The following is a 15,212-nucleotide window of genomic DNA, read 5'->3' on the forward strand; positions in this document are numbered from 1 at the left end:
CAGAAGCATTAGTAGCCTTCCTTTTCCTTGCTAAGGGTGTGCTGATGGAAAGTGCCTCCAAACATTTCCAAATGTTCCCTGGGGGTGGGGATTGACCCAACTGAGAGTCGATGGCTTAACTGTTACATCTTTACTATTCATTAATTATTTAATAAGCAAGGAATGAAACCAGGGAATAGGTGGGCCCTGTTAATCCCTTCTGGATCATAGTTTGGCTATACCTCTGGGTAAACTTGTTTCTTTCCTTTAAATAAAATCCCCTTCAAAAATCATCACCAAGAATGCAGTTGTGCTCCCATATTTTCACTGTGGCGAGCAATAAAATTGTCTTCCTCATCTCCATGTATCAAATGTACTTAATCCTAGATAAAGTCAAAGAAGTCTAGATCTTCTATGTCTGGGAAGGCCTTGATCGATAGTATTCAATTACTTTCCCATTGCTAGGATTCTCAAGGAAGCAAAGTCAGAGACAGCCCACTAAATGAAAACATTTTCCAATGCCACAGAACTTGCCCGATAAAGCCATTTCATTAAGACAACATAGTCCTAAAGCATCAGTGTCCTGGTAACAACATAGAGATATAATAGTCTAACAAAGATACTTCAGAAATAGCAAGACTCTCCTGGGCCCTGTGAGAATGAGGACAGCAGATAGGCCTGGAAGGGGCAGATGAGCCACACAAGAGCTGATATCCAAACTGAGGTTTGTGAGATAGTTTTAATTAATCAGTTAGTTAATTTTACAATCCTTCTACTGTTTCCTCATTTTCCTCTCCTCCGTGTCCCTCCTCCCATATCCCTTCTGCCTCTGACTTTATCCACTCCTCTGTTTCTACTCAGAGGAGGGCAGGCCTCCCATGAATATCAACCAGATATGACATACCAAGTTGAAGGCTGAACAAGGTAGTCCGGTATGAGGAATAGAGACCCCAAAAGCTGGCAAAAGAGTCAGACAGCCCCTGCTCATGCCTTTATGAGTCCCACAAGAAGACTAATCTATACAACTGTAAAACATATGCAGAAAGCCTAGGTGAGTCCTATGCAGGCTCCCTCATTGTCGGTTCAGTCTCTGTGAGCCCCTGTGGGCCCAAGATAGCTGACTCTATGGATTTTCTCGTGGTACCATTTACTCCTTTGGCTCCTCCCTTACTTCGGGATTCCCTGAGGTCTGCCCAGTGTTTGGTTGTAGTTGTGGCTGAGTGGTTAAGGCGATGGAGTGACTGAGATCTTGAAATGATACAAGTATGAATACTTAGGACAATTCTTTAGTATTTCGCCGAACAGTATTGGCTCTTTACCAAGGGCCCAGTGATGTCCTTTGATCCTGTTGGGATACTCAAGGTTATCTGGCTATTAACCAGGTAGATATCCTATTTTAGCCTCTTCCCCTCCATCACCAATGTTCTGAATTATTCCCATCACCAGCACAGGGCTCAGCAGAGGGTCTAATTACTGCCCTGCTTGCTGCTTGCTGTGGATCTTCAAGAACCATGGGATGATTTTTAAAACAGCTTAGCGGGGAAAAGACAGCACCTCTGTCAAGTTGTATAAGTCTCATTAGGGCAAGTCGGATGTTGCAGCTGTTGAACGGGCATTTGCAGGAGGAGACCATCTTCTGACTTTATACCATGGGAAGATACTGGGATTCGGGAGAAAGCAGTCCTTGGATGAGTCCAGCTCTTTTGTATTACTGCCTTAGCCACGGCCACCTTCTCCTGAAAAGTTTGAAAGCATTCACATCTTCCTTTGCACATTCATGTTCGAACAGTCTCTGTGGGCTACTAAGGTATAATAGATGGATGGTGCAGAAAAAGCAAGATGCCAAGACATAATAAAGGATTGCTCATATTTAAGTTAAATGTCGGTATTTACCAAGCTCTCCGTTAAGTGTTCCGTGTGAGTTAATCCTTCTAACGGGGTCAGATGCTGACAACGTTTTCATTATATAAATGTATTAATCAGGGATTTCAATAACATGTCCAAACGCTCAGCTAAAGCTGAATCAGAGTTTGAAGCCAGCACTTGGGTTTAACACACATGTTCTTAATCAGCACTCCATACCTCCTGTCCAAAACCACAATGGAGAATTCAGCCTGGAAGAAAAACAAAATGATGAAAAGAACTTGCAGTGGGGAATATGTATCTCTTTTAAAATATCCACCTACCCATCCACCCACCCACCCATCCATCCATCCATCCATCCATCCATCCATCCTTCCATCCAATTCATGTAATTGATTTAGAGATGGATGCAGAGGGGTATGCTAGCACTGGAGATCCAAAAGGCTCGAAGAGCCTTCATCTACATCCTGTCTGCCATCTCTGATCCCCACAGTGTTTCCTTCAGTTAACAAAAGACAACATGAGTTGCTAAGAGCAAGATCATCTGATGTGCAGAGAGGGTAAAGGAAAACAAGGGTTTCTGTCCCACAAGGTGAATGACGAGCGAGCAAACAGTGTTTGATAAGGAGGTTCCCCTAGGCTTGTCCTGGCACAGAGCCACCTTCCCACTCACTATGTCCTTGACATGCACACAATAAGTACTAGAATTTTGGAATATACCTTATGAGAATTCGCTGGAAGCCTTGGCTTTCTCTTGAATTTTATTCCAGGAGAGAAGCCAGAACCCTTCTCGTCAGCCTTCATGCACACATTGACCTAGAGAGAAAGGTATGCCTCAATCCAGGCCTGACAGCCTCAAGTCACCGCCACAGGGACACTGCTCATTTCCTACCTCTGTAACACGCAGCAAACCACAGTCTCCTGCAACATAATGGAAAATCCCAGTGGCAGTTATGTGCAATGGGGCTGATCATAAACATGATTGATGAAGTTAGTTCATTTACTGCCTCCGATGCTAGCCCCAGCTGCCAAGAGTTTGACTGACAATTTCTGTTTATTTATTTCTCACTATATAATATCTGACTTCACATTATAAATTCTTCTGATTGGAATTTCATGGCACCTGCTCTGGTATGTATTGATGGCCTGTTCATCGGGGACTCTGCCATTTTGGAGAACGAGCTGGGCTCTGAGCCCTTGACTGTGTCTGTAATGGTGAGAGTCAGGTCCTGACATCCCCATGAGGGGATGTTGCTGTTACCCCTTATGCCCCATGGTGGACATAAATGTTTTATAAATATGGTGACTTATGGTTGACACTTTGCATGAGTTAAGTAGCAAAAATAGCTGAATTTGACCCCCAGAAACTCTACAAAAAAGCCAGGTATAGTGGCACTTTGCATGAATTAAGTAGCAAAAATAGCTGAATTTGACCCCCAGAAACTCTACAAAAAAGCCAGGTATGGTGGCACATACCCATATTCCAGTGTCGAGGAGGCAGAGCCAGGCAAAGCCCTGAAGCTCAGGCCAGAACTCCTAACCTAAAGTACTCCCTATCCCACAGAGACAGCCTATCTCAAAACAGAAGGTGGAAATTTCCAGAATTGCATCACCTGAGATTGTCTCTGCCTTCCTCAGGCCTTTTCCCTTACTGATACACATATGCAAACACCTGGGTACCCTTACACAAGCATGTACATGCATATACACACATGCACACAAGAAACATTGAAAAACAGGAACAAAAAATTGAAATAAATTGTCATTCAAGCATTGGAAACTGATCTGGAAATGTTACAGGCTGACATGGCAGCTCCAACTGGATCATGACAGCCAGGTCTCCACCATTCTTCCTTCTTTTTCAGTCTTTACCCAATCTCTAGTCTTCTTCCCTTAAGGTAGCTTTTGCAGGGAGAAGAGAGTTTACTCAAGTCTTCTTCAGGTGAGACCACTGCTATGTTTAACTTTCCCTCATTCAACCACAAACAGAGGAGTAAGCGTGAGAAAGCAACTCTGGAATGTCCCAGAGTCTTTTTCACATTAAGTCATGAGAGGTCAAGGGTCGGCGAACAGAGTCTGGGAAAGGCGGCGTGGTGTTTTTCCTTATCTTATAAATGTAATCCTCCACTTAGACATGTCTACTCAGAAAAAAATATTCTGGAAGAAATGGCAATGTTTTTCATGGCTCAGTGTCTCTCCCATCATTTCTCATTTTCTTCAGAGCCATGAGGCTGCTTCCCATCACACTCTTGTTTCTAGCGCCTTCAGCCACTGCCCAGTCTCTGCCCAGCGGCACTCCTGAGCAGCCATTGTCTGATTGGACCCATGTAGTTCACGTGTGGCAAAGTCAAAGAAGATCCATTTAGGCCCCTCAACGCTGTCCCTAAGAATAAAACGATCTTTCCTGGCCCAGTTTGGCACATTAGTCAGGCACCTCAGCAGACCCTCATTGTGTCACTGTAACCCCTTGTTGGGAGATCTGCCTCTGTGTCTTTGCCTTTCTATGCCAAGAGGTTGATGCTTTGCTGGGTTCGGCCTTATTAATTTCTTTTTCAGAGGACACAAAACAATTTGAGGTAGGGGGAAAATGCAAACATACACCAGCCTAATGGCAGAGCAAGTTTTATTTTCACTTCGTATTCCTGTGAGATTTTTTTTTCTTTTAAAGAAAATAGATTACTTCATAGTGCCCTGTTCCCAAAACAAGAAAAAAAATAGTTCTCATTCTCTCCATGTCTTCCTTATCCATTAACCAAGGGGGGAGGGGGGTCTTAGAGAAGTTATTTAACTCCTCTGCATCTCAGTTTTTCTTGCATGGGAAAAGTCCTTTAGTCATAGCTATTGTTAGGAATATAGGGTGATATGAAGATCTGTCCAAAATGTCTAGGGCAAGGTCTTACACTGAAGGCCTGAACAAATGGTAAGGCTCAATTATTATCCTTGGTTGTTATCCTTATCATCGTCATTATCTCCATCACTGTCATAAAATCATCATTATCATCTCTAAAGTGGTCTTGATGACCTACTCTTCTGATAGGAATGTAATGTTCGGTGTCTGGGCTCGGCTACTTTCCGGGAGGTTTTCTGTGAAAAGTTAGACACTCAGGACAATGACAGTACTAACATTGTATTACTGATTTGCGCCTCAGGAGACCAAGTCCTTTTGAGATTCATTAAGTAGAACACAAAAGAAAACACACACAAAAAAACCCTACCTTCCAGACTTTTGCAAGCATTGGTCAGATTATATCTCTTTCATTTTCCCCCAGCCTGGTCACTGTTATTTACCCCTGACTAGCACACAAGGAAAAGGTCACCAGCAGTCACTTATAATGACCCATGCCAGAACTTTCAAAGTAGAATGAGTTTTATAATAGTAAAATGTTGTCAGGCTGCCAGAGTCTGAGCAGTTAAAAGAGACGCTGCAGAAAAGGTAGACGCTACCATTTTAGGTTCATCTGCTGGTGTTTAGGCGAACTGTCTTCCTCCTGTTTTACAAATGAGAACATGGAATCTCAGGGAGGTCAATTAGCTTGCCAAATGGCACCCAAGTGGTAAACGGCAGAGGTGAAAAATGAACCTAGGTTCATCTGCCTCTGAAGCCCACTCTGTTCCCAGGTTGTTTTGCTGCTTTTAGAAACTGACAAAGACTTAGAAGCGCACATCTTTACTATGATCAAACATACAGTACAGTTTGCTGGGGGATATCCTGGACAGAGAGCTATGGGCTGGTTAGACAGATTTTCACAGCGGGGACTCCAGAGCATCACTGGGGAAGAAATGTCTCATTAATTTTCTTCGCAATTGTTTCATCCCGCTGGATGCTGTCAGAAATCTTTAGAGCTACAGCTTCCTTTCCACATGGTGTCTTAGTCGTGAGCTGTGGTATCACCGTGAAACACTGAGAACAAACACAAGAGTCTAGAAAGTCTTGGTAGCAGGTCATCTTATCCCATGGACAAGTGTCTTGTGCCAACACGTTTGCTGGTCTAAAGCTGGGAGCATGGCAACATGTAGAGAGATGCGTGGTGTCACACCTGATGGAGATGCATAATCAACTCCTGAGATGGCTAAGACCTGACCTATGCTATGATCACGCAATGATTATCAGCTGCCTGCATATGCGTGAACCTATGGGCAGTGCCCACCTGGCAGTTCGGGGTTGGCAGCCAGTGCCTATTTAAGGGCTGGGAGAGAATTGCCCAGAGAGAGGGAGAGGAGAGAGAGAGAAGGAGAAGGAGGAGGAGGAGGAGGAGGAGGAGGAGGAGGAGGAGGAGGAGGAGGAGGAGGAGGAGGATTGCTGTGAATAAAGTCCTGAAAACTGCTGCAAGAAGAGCTCCGGGTGTTGCATCATCCTTGCGGGACGAGGGTGGCCGCGACAGCAACAGGTTAGTCTATCCTACTAGACAGAAAGCAGAGCAGACAGGCAACAATTAGATACCTGAACAGTGGCCGCTCTCTGCTAATAAGTCAAGGGAGATAGCTTTTCCTCTCTCTTTTCTCCCCCACCCCTTATTTTATTTTTTTATTTTTATTCATTTATTTTTTTGCATCAAGACAAGAATCATCACTAGGGGGCTTCTGATCCAAAAGCCTGGGTCCAATCCTCTGACAGCCATGATGAAAACTGATTTCTCTCTCACTTTTATCCAGGTATTGAGTTAGAAGGATGTCCCTCCTATGGGGCATTTTTGTAAAAAAGGGCAAGTAAAATGCACACTTTCAGTCCAGAGAAAACAAAGCAAAACAAGGGAATGTTCCCATAAAGGATCCAGGAGCACTTAAAATAAAACAACAAGCAAAACAAAGCAAAGAGAAGCATGCAAGGTAAGCAAGGTAGAGCAACAAGCAGCGAGCGAAAACAAATGAAACCACAGAAGCCAGCAAAAGTGCTGCCCCCAAATTGAATTTAATTTTGGCTGCAGTAGCAATATGGTGAGAGTAGATGAAATAATTGCTTATATACACAGTCATTCAAAAAACTTGGAATTCCACTAGTAATAACAATGTTGAAGATAATAAAAAATATGATTTTGTAATAATATTAACACCATTGTTATTAATATCAGTATATATACACATTAACAAAATGTAGTTTAACATTTTTGTTATTAATGTTCTACTGCATGGTGTCTGTCTTTGACAGGTATTAGGGTGCTCATTTTGAAGATAAATTGTTAAGCTTGGAAAGTTGGGGATTTTATTTGTTTTAAATTGCCAGAACCAGTTACTAAGGCAGAAATTCCAAACCTTTGCACTGTTGGTACCGTGGAAAATATAACTCTTTGTCATGGGAGGTGTCCTGTGTGCACGTGATCTGGCACTAGAGTGTGCCGTTATAAGATGCACAAAGAGTTGTGGCTTTAACACACCAGGGGTGGGCAATGTTCCCTGGTTAGGATGATAAAAAAAAATGCCCTTGGAGACTGTCAGCACCTGTCCCTATCGAGAATTCTCTTCTGTTTTCTCCACCCACTTAATTTTCTGTCCTATGAGGGCCGAGGCAGTTTCTTTATTATTACAAGACCCACCTCCATCAGAGAACTGCTGTGGTGAAGGATGGAGCTTGATTTTCCACCTAGGTCTCCAGGCATTAGAAATCCAAGGGCACCATGCTGCTTCGAAGAGTCATAAATCAAGAGGTGGTTTCTGTCCACGATAGTAAGATTAAGCTGAAGCACAAACAGGCATCTGGGGCATTACCCTATGCTAGGGACTCCAAAGAGTGCTTGTTAGTAACTATGAAGCCTGGGGAGTTGGTGTGGCTTTTAGTCTTCTTCTCTGTGTAATCAACTGATGTTAGCGAAACTGCCAGCTGAAGAAAATGCTGGGCTCTGCAGGTGAGTGACTTGGGGGATCACCACAAAGCGGAGACCCTGCTCGTTAGTGGAGTTCTCAAAGGCAGGGAAGCTCACGTGGCTTTGTCGGTCTCAAGGCTCCATTCTGGCTGGGGATGGATGCGAACACACTTCAAACATGTCTAGTTCATGGCTAGGATATTGGCCAAATAGTCCACCAAAGGATGTGTGCACCCAGCCAAACCCTCTGTAATTCCAGTCCTCTCTGGGTAGTCTTCTTTTGCCTCCTCTTTTTTTCTCAGATGACAGAAAAATTGATAGCAACAAAAACCCAACTGATGTGGGATTCTCTTCTGTGAATATTATTGGTTAATAAAAGAACTGCTTTGGGCCTATAGTAGAGCTATAGGGGAACAGAGCTAGGTGGGGAAAACTAAACAATGCTGGGAGAAAGAATGTGGAGTCAAGGAGAAGCCATGGAGCCCCCACAGGAGACAGATGTGCTGAAACTTTGCTGGTAGGCTACGACCTCGTGGTGATGCACAGAGTAATGGAGATGGGTTAAATTAAGATGTAAGAGCTAGTAAATAAGAAGCTAGAACTAATGGGCTAATCAGTGATTTAAATAATATAGTTTCAATGTGATTATTTGGGATCTAAACTTCCAGGCGGCTGGGAAACAAACAAGTGGCCTCCTCCAACACTCAACCAACAAATTTCTGCTGAGAAACAAAAGTTTCAGATAATCTGGGAAAAGTATCAGAGCAGCCGGTCATTTACTCTGCATGGGAACATATCAAAGATCCTGATTTAACTGTTAAGGTCAAGAATGAGCTCATGAAACAATGCAAAGATGAATATACATTTTCATTTATTTACAGTTGCCATAGCTGAATAGTACAGACTGGATAATTTATAAAGAGTGAAAGTTTGTTCTTCTCATGGTTCTTTAGGTTGATATTCAGGATCAGGAATAAGATAAGATAAGGTCTTTTGTCTTGGTGGAAACTCTGAAGAGTTTCAAGGACCTCACAAAGTTGTACAGAGAAAACTTACCAATAGCTATTGCTCTTCTTAGAAATCCATTAAAGCAACCATGAGTCCTCCATCAATAATAGTATGTAAAAGAACATGATAAATACAATATGTTATTATATATAAAATATATATTATATTATGAAAAAGACAATGGATATGTTGGGTATATAGATAAATTAAAGGAAGAAATACCCTACTTATGTCACATCCAGAGAACCAAATCTAGAAGACAGAGCAGAAATTGGATATGAATGAATTCACAGAACAGAGTGATAATAGAATTTAATAGAAGAGTAATACAGTAGACTGAAGGAGAAAAAACTGTTATATCTAGGAGGTAAGGATACAAAGAACAGAGCCATGTCCCTTCAGGAATAGTAAGTTACTGATAATAAGGGACATAAGGAGCATAGTTGACACTTAAATTACTGATATCTAAGAAGTTCTCAAGGAAACTATTGTATATATGAAACTAGGCACAAGATAAAGATCAAAAGTAATTTGTTTGGGGCGAATTAATGACTCCTAAGAAAAGAGAGCAACAATGTAGTAGAAATATTTGAAGATGCACTAAAAGAAAATTATTCTTATATTTAGGAAGATGTTCATTTGTATGGTGAAAGTTTAAACTATTTTTTAAGAAACAGGGTGACTTTTTCTGCCTCAGGCATCCCATAACATTTAGAAATAAGGAAGGTGGAGCAACCAGAAACAAGAAAGCATCCATCTATCCATTCATTCATGCATCACTCCATTCCTCTGAACATCACTGTACTCTGACTTGGAAAGGTAATAGGATACAGTTAAAAGTGTGGGATGTGTGCAGGCTTTGGTGCTTTACAGACTTGAGAATACATTACACCTTCCCTTTAACTGGAGGTTCAGTAGACAAGTTCCCTAAAGTTAATCTGTGCTTTCTTGATATAGAAAAGAGAACAAACCTATCAGCATGTTGACTTGAGCTTGTGATGATATCACTGAAATAGTACCTTACGTTGGACAACATCAACCCATTCAAGATTCCTTTACTATATTACTACTGATTATCCTTGCCTGCCCATCTATCCACCCACCCATTCATCCATCCATCCATCCATCCATCCATCCATCCATCCATCCATTCCATCCATCCATCCATCCATCCACCCACCCACCCATCCATCCATCATTCCAACCATTCCTCATTCCATCCATCCATCCATCCATCCATCCATCCATCCATCCATCATTCCAACCATTCCTCATTCCATCGACTTCTCATTCCACCCATTCCTCATTCCATCCATCCATCCATCCAGCAGAATCCATATATCCACACACCTATCCATTTGTCCATTTATCCAAGATGTTTTTACTGGACAAGTGCTTCCTAACCGCCAGTAACATGTTAGTATAAAAAGATAAATACCCCCACTTGGTAGATGTAGCAAACCAAGAAGGATGGGGAAGGGAGGCAATAAAGTTTCAGGACAAGTGATGCAGAGATTTGTGCATAGAAGCCCACACAACCATTTATGAGCTGCTCATTTTAGAGGAAATTCTTGCTTGCTGCTTGACTCCTCAGTTCTTGGTTGGCCTGTCAGTGTGACAGGATTTCTCTGAGATCTTAGGAATCAGTTGAAGAATGTGGAATATTAATTCCCTCCTCTCCTGCCTCTGTTCTGACTCCCACCCTTAAGTGCTCCAGCTCTTTATCATGGCTTTGAAATCAAGAGAGACACTTTGGAATTCAATTAACCACACAGTTGCCACAGCAACGAAAACATATAAACTTGAATGATTTATACACACAGAAGGCGCTCGAGAAAAGAATAAATTTAAAGCCACAGCTGGGGATGAAATAGTTTGTCCAATAAGGAAATTGCATCCCTTTCAAACAGATGACAGGTCCCCAGGCCTTAACGTGAGGTGGGGGAGTATTGAAGTGGAGAGAGGAAGGCAACTCCTGAACTTCTTACTCTCACAGTCACATCAGAAGTCAAGGTTCATGCTGAGATTATGCAGATCACTCAATTCTTCTCAGCAATTACCAGTGCCCAGAGGCCCAGCAACCCCTGGTATAACACTTAGCATTATTCTATGAATTATATAAGAATGCCCTCCCAGTAAGGTGTGTGCCTTTCTTCCTTATGCTATACATTGGGTTACAATGGTTTATGTGCATCCATAGCTACAAACCTGAGATTGCTTTCACATCACAGGGAAGAAAGGGGGATTTAGATATGCTTAAAAATCAAGAGAGGGAGTTCTAGAGAGGGGGGAAGGAGGAGGATAGAGAGGGGAGGGAGGAAGAGAAAGAGAGGGAGCAAAGCTTTCAGATGAGGAAGGAATTTTATATATAATTTCTGCTTTACCTTTATACTCTCCCAAAGCCTACTAAAACCCCCTGCATTGTATGTCCTGACATTTCAAACGTGGCTCAGTAGCTTCTTGGATTGTGTTAAGAGTTACAGCTCTTTATTTCGGCTATATGAGGATGCTCTGTCTTTACTGGAGATGTGTATAAAAAGGGAAGCAGAGAGAACCTTGAAATAATTACCTGTGACTTTTCCACATTTTACTGCAGACTTTTCTTCACAATGACCAAGAATAGGAGTTTCTAAATTGTCTTGCAGTGCACACTAGGTCGAACAGATACATGTGTATTTGCTTACAACACACACACACACACACACACACACTACCACTACTAGAGATCTCCATTCAAGGCTGATGAAAAGAAATCTGTATATTTATTTTGGAAAAAGACATATTGATATTTTGGTGCCTTCAAGACTCAAATGAGTTCTCTTGCATCCCACTTGGGGACTTGAGTTGGAAGGATCTTCATTGTTTATGAGTTGGGATGATCTAAGTGGGAGTCAGAGAGCAGAGTGGGTTTATTTAACTTCTAGCATAAGAGTCTGAGTGTCGAAATGGGAGGTTATGGTGGGGTTAGGTGTAATGTGTTCTGTAATAAGAGGCTGGAAAGGAAGAGAGGAAGCATTAGGTGGAAAGAAGTCCAATACAAAAAGCATAGAGGTAATGCTATCCCTAGTGTCCTCCCACCTCTCCATGAACTTGGAAGGAAAGGACACACACACACACACACACCAATATGCTTTCATTAATTCAAGTGAGTGACATGCAAACTACACATTTCTCTGTGTATATTAGCTTTTATGTAGTTAGTTTGTAGGGCTAGGAATCCAACGCAGGGCCCAGTGCTTGCTAGCCAAGTGTTCTACAACCAAGCTATGTTCCTAGCCTCTGTTTGTGTATACAAGCAGAGGTGCTGGGGGTTTCAGAGATAGACATCTTTTAACACTGTCTTCTAATTGGGATTGAGTTATTTTAGGCTTGAAGGAGGATTTTGAGGAAGGCTTGCAGGAACCGTAACAGAAGATGCAGTGGGTGCCTGGAACAGCCAACCCCATCTCCTTACAATAGAGTGAGCCTCATGAACAAGCATTAATTACAGTATTTATTTTTGTAGTTTTTGTGATTAAATACATATATACTACTGTAACTATTTTCAAGTGTAAAATTTGGTAATTTGGCGACATTAAACACATCCACACTGTTATGAAAATATTACCACTATCCATTTCCAGAACGTTCTTATCATCCCAGACAGAAACCCCATGCTCATTTTATTCATTTTCACTTCCTGATTCAGCCCTTTTACCTACTGATCTCTTTGTCTCTGTAAATTTGCCATTCTGGACATTTCCCCATAAGTGAAATTAGGAAAAATGTAGTCTTTTGTGAGACTTAACACAGTGTTTTCAATGTTCTTTGGTTTTGTGACATGAACCACCACTTCATTTTTTTTATGTCTTATAATACTGGAAGGATTTTTGTGTATCATGTGTTTAGTTTTCAATCTCATGAGCATCCACAGGGATCACAATATGGTGTAGACACTGAATCAGACATCTCGGCTCAGTCACAGTGTCTCAGATGCCTACCAATCCTGAGCATCTGATTCAGTCTCTTTAAATCTTTGACATGTGTAAATACACACACACACACACATACACACATACATGAAGATATTGGTTAAGGCAATCATGCTGGTCCCAGATCCATTTTCCATTCTCCACAAGCTGCTTTGTCATTCCTAAATCTACCTTGTCTCTCTGTATACTGATAACTGCAGCTTTCCCAATCCCTCATTAGATACTGTAATGTGGGATGCTGTATGGCTTGGGACTGGCAATGCCAGCTTAGGCTCCACAGTGTAAGGCGAGACCACATCTTCGTTCTACAGGGGTCAGGCTACAATCCTTGCTTTGTTCTACATCAGGTATCTGGAGAGCACAGTCAGATGTTAATTGTAATTGTATTTCTGACCACTGGGCACACAAGAGGGTCAGTGAGCGTTTGCTGGAATTAAACAGTGTGTTTAGTTCAAATCCCTTTCATCACAGTCTCACTCTGATCAGCTTTAATCCAATTTCCAACCAGTATTTTCATATATACAATGTATGTATATATAATATAATAAAATATAATATGTAATATTTTATAACACCTATGTTTACGTATATATCATATTATGTTTATATATTATTTATTTGTAGTATAATATACATTTATATTCTGGTCCTAACTTCCTCATAAGGCCAGGAGGAAATATAAGAAATATAGGTGTGGGAAATTTTATTTATTGATTTTTAGATTTTATTTAAAAATTATATTTATTTAAGATACTCAATGATGCAATGTTTTGACGAACAGAGAAATGGTTACTACAATCTAGTAGGCTGACACATTCTCCATTTCACAAGGTTATCTTTCCTCCTTTTTATCACCTTTTGGTAAGAACACCTAAAATCTATCTTCAAAGTAAATTCCCATATGTGATAAGATGTCGTGAGCCGCAGTCCCTATGTGGGATGTGGAGGCTCTTTCGGTAACCTCTGTTCTCTGTCTCTCTTTCATATGCTGCATATAAGTGAGGCCAGACAGTATTTTCATTTTTATATCTGGCTTTTGGAAATCACCGTGTCCTCTGAGATCAGTTATTTTGTTTCAAAGGGCAGGGTTTTTTTGCTGAAGCCTAAAGAATATTCTGTTGCATTTGCACCATGATGGGTTTACTGCTCCATCTGCTGCTAGAGCCTCCTGTTGTTCTTGCATCATGGCTACTGTTAGTTATGATGTGATAAACACAGGGGGGAAGATGTGTTTAAGGCATGAGTTTTCAATTTCTTTGAGTACATTTCAGAAGCGGAAGAGCTGAGTCATACAGCCGTTCTACTTCTTCAGATCTTTTTGGAGCCTCCATACTGTTTGTCCTAGCTGTCATGTTGACTTGCGCCCTTTCCACCAATAGCGTACAAAGATTGCTTTCTCTCCATTCCCCCCAATCCTGGGTAACCTTCCCAACATCTACTGCGATGTCTTCTTGTAGTCTCTCTCATATAAGTGTTACATGAGCAGTTTGCCTACACATTTACAGACTTGGTATTGAAAAACTTCTATTTTTCTGGTCAGTTTTGGGGATCAAGCTTAGGCATGCCAGGCAAATGTACCCCTGAGCTACACTGCACCCTATTTTAAAGAAAATGAGTTTTTAATGTTTTCTTTGTATTGCCTGAATTCCCTGAATATTTTTGACATCAACTCCTCGTTAGATATACAACTTGCAAGCCTTTCCCTCAATCGTTGGCTTCTTTTGTCCCCATTTGTTTTCGTTTGTTGTTGCTTGTGTCTTGGTTACATTGTCAAGAGCCATGGCCGGGACCTTTGCCAGAGCTTTTCAATTTTGGAGTGTCATGGTCCAGATCCTAGTTGCAGGCGATCAGAAATGGAAGGCAATACTGCAACAACACTACCGTAGCAGGAGGGCCTTCTGGGTTTAAGATTGTATACCCAGTCCTACAGATTCTCAGCGCTTGAAGGGGAGAAAGTCCATTGACTTTGTCTCCCCTTTGAGATCATCTGAGTCCATGGAGCGTCTCTGAACGTCAAGTTGCCACTGATGCTATTTGTCACCCAGGGCTTAGCAAAAGACCAGGAGGTGGCATTGCTTCCTCTCCTCACCTTCAGAAGTGCAGGTTCTGCCTTACATGCCAAGGCTCTCTAAAATGCCTAGACCAAGACTATATGAGTAGAAGCATTCACCAACTTTAAGTGAATTGAGGGTAAATTCAAAGACCTCTCTGAGAAGCACCCCTCAGAGGGTGACTCCAGGATCTCAAATGTCTTCCCTTGAGGTCCAGAACCCTAGAACCAGTCAGGCAGGGACTACATGTCCTAGGGACCTTCGCCTTAGGAGGTGCAGGCTCCTGAGAAATCCTAGTAGTAACTGTCTTGAAGGACAGGGAGGGAGAAGCAGCTCCAGGAGGGCCCAGGTTCGGCAGGAGTTAGCCTAATGAGGTCCTTTGGCACCAGGCCAGGGGTCAGCTGCCTTGGGGCCTGGATCTGCTGAGTCTTGTGAAAGGATTCAATGCTCTTTAAGAAGGCCAAGGTGTGGGAGTCCATACCAACGGGCAGCCTGTTAAAGGTGGCTCCAGGTCTCTAGGCCAATACGATAGGGCCAGCAGG

This window comes from Alexandromys fortis, unplaced genomic scaffold (genome assembly GCF_014885135.2).
Source record: "Alexandromys fortis isolate MF-2015 unplaced genomic scaffold, M_Fortis_MF-2015_v1.1 scaffold_86, whole genome shotgun sequence".
Taxonomy (NCBI): Eukaryota; Metazoa; Chordata; class Mammalia; order Rodentia; family Cricetidae; genus Alexandromys; species Alexandromys fortis.